The following is a 6,625-nucleotide window of genomic DNA, read 5'->3' as shown; positions in this document are numbered from 1 at the left end:
TAAATATGTCGCAAGAAGTACCAAGCATCCTATAAAAACCATATGGCATTTTCCTTGATAGTACGGCGGTGGGATGGGAGAAGTATTAACAAAATATATAATTTATTTATAAATACGTGTTCTATTTGTACTTGCTAAAAGCGTCACATAGAACGATCAAAGTGAATCACATGTTTTGCTTAGATTTATTTTTAAAGGTTGTAAATTCTTGTGTGGCGTACATTGGCTTATATATTTCGATTTCTATGTGGCATCTTTTCACGCTCTATCAAGGAAAGGGGCTACCAAATAAAGATGTCTTAATAATGAAAAACGGTGCCGGAAATTCAGTGGACAACCCGACAAACCAGGTAACTATTCTACAAAAACTGGAGATCAAAGACAGGCTCTCAACTATTCTTGGTCGGTGTTCTCCAACACTTTGGACGGTTTGCGGGAAGAGATAAGGACCTGAAGAAACTTGTTGTGGTCGGAGAGATTTGGAGAAACTTGTTGTGATTGAGGGATGAACAGGAGGACAGCTGCCTGGTGCCGCTGTACAAACAAGATCAACACCGCAACAGGTAAACTACATCACAAGTGTCAACAATTCCTAGCTGCACGGTGCTGGATCAAATGAAAGAGCATGTCAAAATAATAATGTCAAGAAATAAAATAAAATAAATAATGCGTTTAAAAATTGAATCCAATAGACAAAATTACGTAGTGCTATATAAAAACAAAACTTGTTATGAATGTTGTTTTGTTCATAAATAATTATTTGCAGATCGTGTGCCTCTGACGAGATACCAAAAATACCGTTACTGGTCGAATACAAATAAAAATAAGTTTTTTGTTTTTTTCGTCAAAAAAAGAGTTTTGGCATTTATTTGACTTTCGAATTCTTCGGTATCAGACTTTATTTTGTTTTTTCTAAAGTATTTTCTGCTGAGCAAATGTGGTGCATCCATTTTCTGGAGGCCTGCAGAAATTATATGTGAAAGATGATCATGAAGTGACAAAAACAAATAATGAGCCCTTTTCAGCACACAAAATATAAAATGCCACGCACACAGCAGGCCGCATGTACTGATTGAGGACTGATTTTCTGCAGCTTAAGGATGCCGTATAAATGTTCTTTTTGAAGAAAGGAAGGAGTAAACATGGGCCTTGAAGAAACCCATGTTGTAGGCAGAAGGAATCGCAGAGATAAATAAAACACACATTTTAATCAAAACAGAAAAGGACCCTGGTTAAGAAACTGTTAACACTGTGACACTCTTCTTATACTGTTTGCTTATGCTTTAAACTTACATATTCCAGGAACGCTTTGTACACATAACTTAATGTAATTTTTCCGTCAAAATCATATACAAAATTTACTTAATTGATATTAATAAAAAAAATCAATCGTAAAAGACAATGTACCTATATTTTAATAAATTTTTTTTAAAATTAAAATATAGGTACATCCATTTAAAAATGTCTTTTAAAACCTTTTTTGGTTTGACTGACGATTGAATCTTTACTACCATTGAACTGGAGTAGACAACTCTACAAATTACAGTAACTGCTGTAATGTCATTCGATTTCAGAGAAAAGCGTGTATGTCCGCATGTGTACGTGATTGCCACAAGGTTTATATAATGCATTGTCATCGACAACAAGTATACAACAAGTACAAATATAAAAATAATAATAATATTACTTGCGCCCAATGTAAACTTTGAGTCTCCATAGTAAAAGTGTTTACATGGCATGTAAACGCAAAACATAATATAAACATACTGTTACTATTAAACAGGTAATGGTTTGAACGGAAAATGTGTAGTTGTTTAGACATTTTATTATTTGAGCAGATAAAGAATTTAAAAATAAGTATATTTATGTATTTCCCCCAGTCGACTCCGCTATACGGGTAAGTTTATTCATGGAGAATATCTTCTTATTGCCTTTTCCTGTTTATTGGCTTAGCGTTCTTTGTAAGCCTTATTTAGACATACTGTCTGGCAAGTCACGTCTTAGGTCGACCATAGATACAATTTATAATTCGTCAATAGATTCGTATTTATATTTTACATAGCATCAAGAATACAGACATTTCGTTTCAGAGATAAAAATTAATATTTTCACTGGCATTTCAATTGAGAGTTAAATTTGGGTTGCTTTTTTTTTAGCGTGGTATTTTATTCGCTTTTCAACTGAAATGGAGTTGTTCTAGTAAGTCTAGTGGTGAAGATAAACCTATATTAACATAAGGGAGCAACAGAAATATATTAAGTACCGTGATATTTAAAAAAACTGAATTCTAATTATTTGTTTCCAGTGATCACAGTGTCTTGGGAATAGTAAATGAGACATACGGAACTTTTCGGTCCAGTTCTTCAGCACGAAAATATTATTATTTTAACTTTTTATATTTTACATTTCTTGCATAAGAAAGTAGGGAGAATCGAGGGATACGGAATCATTTTTGAGGTTGTTTTTGATTACATTAACTCGAGAAGGAGACCCTGAGGAAAATAATTTCTCTCAGGGCTTAAGTCATCTTTGGGGATGCTGTGTGGAGAGTCTTTTTGAGGAGATGAAGAAGTGTACATGGGTCTTGAAGAGATCCGTGTTGTTGGTGGGAGGACACATAGAGGACGGCAAATCATTCCATAGCCGAGTTGTTGAACTCAAGAACGAATCTTAGAAGCGACCCGTTTCACTAAGGATTACAATCAAACGTTTATGCACAGAGTCAAGGGGTCAAGGGGTGTTCAAGATATCTTACAGTCTTTACGGTTGTGAGGTATTTTAGTAAATATTTACCCCTTAATAACAAACTCGTTTTAAATTTTACACAACTGATGAATAACCCTGCATTGACTGGGTATCTAAGCATCTTGGGTTCTATTCCTCCCGCTAGCTATTCCTCCATCACGACAAAAGCAACATTTTCCGCAATCTTTAGTGATAGCAGGAGGTTTTCAAATTATCGTCAGGGTATTCGTAACCCGGGAATGTTTTTCTTTCTCAAAAAAAATGTTTTTTTTATTAGTTGTGTAAAAATAAAAAAAAGTAATACACGTAAGGCCCATGTTTATCAATCTAAACGCAGTAACTATTTTAACCTGGTGCATAAATATTTGTGTTGGTCGAAATGAATCGTGGAATTTAAACATATTTATTTATCTTAAAAATAAGCAAAATTTGTTTAAAATCAATGTATTCAAAAGTAACGGTTTAGCCACGATGCTTAAAAACGATCGAGTATCTTCTAAGAGAAAAATTCCGTGAAATTATTTTCATGGCAGGCGGCTTATTTGAAGATTGGGAACGAATTATTAACAAATTTTACCGCACATACGGTGAAGCATTTTCTTAACGTTCGTTCATAATAATATGTTTCTTAGTAAAATATGTTGTATTTTTACTGATACTTGTTATTAATTAAGTGTAAGTGATACACGAAATATCTGTTGCCATTTAAATTCCAAAAAAGCTATTTTCGTCTGAGTTTCGGGTTTAATTTATTTTTAAATTCTCAATTTCGACGTAGGTATTTATATGAATCTTTTCATGAACGAATGGGTTTTTGTAGCCTGATATTATAATTAAATGAAATGTTATTTAATACAAACTTTTAATTAGTGAGATCACTCATTATTTTACTTAATTTCCAGTGTTAGGTTCTCGCACTTATAACAATTTCAAACTGCTCTGGTTTATTTTTCTTAACCTCAACAATGTTGCCACGCTTTGCTCTGTAACTGTTTCATAGTATTATAAGTACTCATTTTGTACTCTTGTTGTTGTACAATTGTTGAATCCCTTTGAGATGTAGATTTCTCCGCGATAGCTTGGATTGTGCCTGCTTATATTGTTCATACTCAGCTTGTTGATTTATGTGCTTGTTATTTTGCTAAAGCCACGAACTTACGAATCAACACAATATATTAATTTTATTATGTGCAAAAACATCCTCTAACGTATCATTGTGTAATATACGATAGAAATTTGGTGATACCCCAACCCCATAATGCATTATTAGGCACTTATTATCCATGATAATAATTTAAGATAAACCTGAGACTTCATTATAGTTTTATTATAAGCGGACTCAATCTTGTTAACTGTATAAGTATGTAAATAGGCCATAAGGGCGATGTTAATTAATAAAAATAAAATAGTATTTAATAAGTGCTTACTCGTAGATGTGCTTTCATTTAATGGTCACACGGCACAACAGAAAATGTTAATTTATTGTTATTGTGTTAAATTCTTATAACTATTTTGATTCGAGTGGAAGATACTCTCAGTGTCACCCTGGTGAAAGATGTGATGAAAGGCTTTAAATCACAGTGAAAAAACAGATAAACCATAGCTGCAAAAAAAAAATATACAAATTATTTATGAAAACGGACATGCTAACGACATCTGGCGGAGAAAGAATTGATTCAGCTTGCTTGCAGTAGACACCTGTAATAGTTGGAATTAAATCAAGGTTCCGGGACGAAAGCAGAGAGGTCGTAAAATCGTCTAGCACGAGAAAGAAAACCCCCTTTCTAGGCCTAAAAATAAATATTGAATTTTGTCAACCAATAGATCTGAACAAAGAGCTATAAAATTTTGAGTAACCAATCAGTGAACGGAGGGGCGTGTGTCTACGAAAGACAAAGGAATGAACTATGGACCCGACATTAAAATAGATAATTAACGACGTCTCGATTCTCACAGAAATTAGAGGTGAACGCACTTTAGGGTAAGCATCGACTTTCAAGGTGACAAACTCCTGGGAATGTTTACAATAACTGAGAAATTTAGGAGGTAGCGAACCAATGGTAATCGAGTGCTTTGAAGTTTTCATGTTGGAAAAACACACACACGAAAATGCAATGAAAAAAATTATAAACGTGATAGTATAAAAAAGGACGGGAAAAGCGAAGGAAAGTTACTGGCGGAATTTTCAACTGTAGTGCAATTATTTATGATAGAAGTAGGGTGTCGAGTTCGAAAAAATCGTACTAAAGAGAGGTGAGAGTTTTGGAAACAATGGAAATTAATCGTTATCAATTTAAGATGAAACGGACATATTGGTAAATCAATTTTGAATGAAAATCTCGCAAAAAAAATAGACATTTTAGAAAAGTGCGGCGACCGAATGGAAGGATAATACAGAGATTTTGAACTGCTACAAAGGTCCTAGGGACATGAAAATTGAGTATCAGAAGAAGACAGTAAAACTAAACATATAGCGATAGATTAGATTCAGGAAAAGTAGACATTTTACATAATTATCAGGATAGATAGATATTGGAGCTACACAAGATTACAGAGGGATCGAAACAAGATAAAAGGTTGACGGTCTCATGTGTATTTTGAAGGATAAACAATCGAAATTTGAACATGATTTTTATTTACGTTAAGGTGATAAGCCATTAGAAAAGCGATTAACTTTAACGTTGGGCTTATGAGATATTTATTTAAAGCAAAAGATATTAAAATTAATAGGTTTGAAATTAAATAAAATTTACGAGTCTAGTACCAAAATTTGGAACGTAAACAGATGTCCAGACGTATAATATATGTGAAATCTTGTATGTAAGAGATAAGAAATGGGGCGGAGATCAAGTAAGGCAATAAAAGTGACAGATATCCCAGAGTCAAATTAGGTATATCTCCCATAGCAGTGTGGAAAAATATATATTAATTAATAATAAATGAAGTATGAAATTTTCCTGGAGACCACACACATCGGGAAAAGTAAGAAAAGATAAAAGAAAGGGTAAAGAACGGAGATAAAGAATAATCCAAGTGGAGAAAAGTGATACAATTCAAATTTATCCGTGAAATAAATAAATACGACTTGGAGAATAAGTAGCTGTAGAGTTATGGGAAATAACATAAGAATAAAGAAGAAATTTGTGGAAGAAAACGTCGCGAATAATATAAAATTCGAAGAAAAAGGGAAAATTCGAATCTGCGACATAAAGAAGAGAAAGTACGGGTGGAAATGGAAAAGCTCATATAAGTGACAATAAAATTAAGTAGAATTTAGACAAATCGAAATTCAAAAATGCGTAGTAAAGACTTCGACATGGATTTAAACAATTTTCGCACGAGATGCATAAAATTGGGATCTATATATATGTTATTGAGGACAGACCTATCGCGAATTGAGAAAAAAAAGGAACGCAAAATCATGAGATTTTAACTACATTTTGTATGGACAGAGGACAAAGGGAGCTTGGGCGATTAACACAGACTTACCCGATTCGGACCCTATCGATTTAGAGTTGTGAGATGGAAATTGACCACCGCCCAGAGCCGGAAAGCAGAACATCTTATGGAAGCACAATCGATATTGATGGCAGGGATGTTCGGATTTGCGAGTTGGTAAAAGATGGAATCGATCATCAGAGGAAATTCAGATACGTCTTTTGGAATCTGAGAAGGGTATAAAATAAAGGTACACACCAGTTTTGGGACAGTCAGTCGAGATTTTGAAAACGGAGTTTACGTCGCAGTACTACGTCTATTGGTAAAATTCTAGTGAAATAATCTAAGTGTTAATTTTTGAAAAAGTCTAAGTTTAAATTCTGAACAATTCCCTGGACTTAGGAAGTTTTGTGAAAAGTTAGAAATTTTAAATTCAGTTTAA

Source organism: Hesperophylax consimilis, chromosome 1 (genome assembly GCF_061612785.1).
Source record: "Hesperophylax consimilis isolate HC1 chromosome 1, BYU_Hcon_1.0, whole genome shotgun sequence".
Classification (NCBI taxonomy): domain Eukaryota; kingdom Metazoa; phylum Arthropoda; class Insecta; order Trichoptera; family Limnephilidae; genus Hesperophylax; species Hesperophylax consimilis.
The sequence above is the reverse complement of the archived record's forward strand: the minus strand, read 5'-3'. Positions refer to the sequence as shown.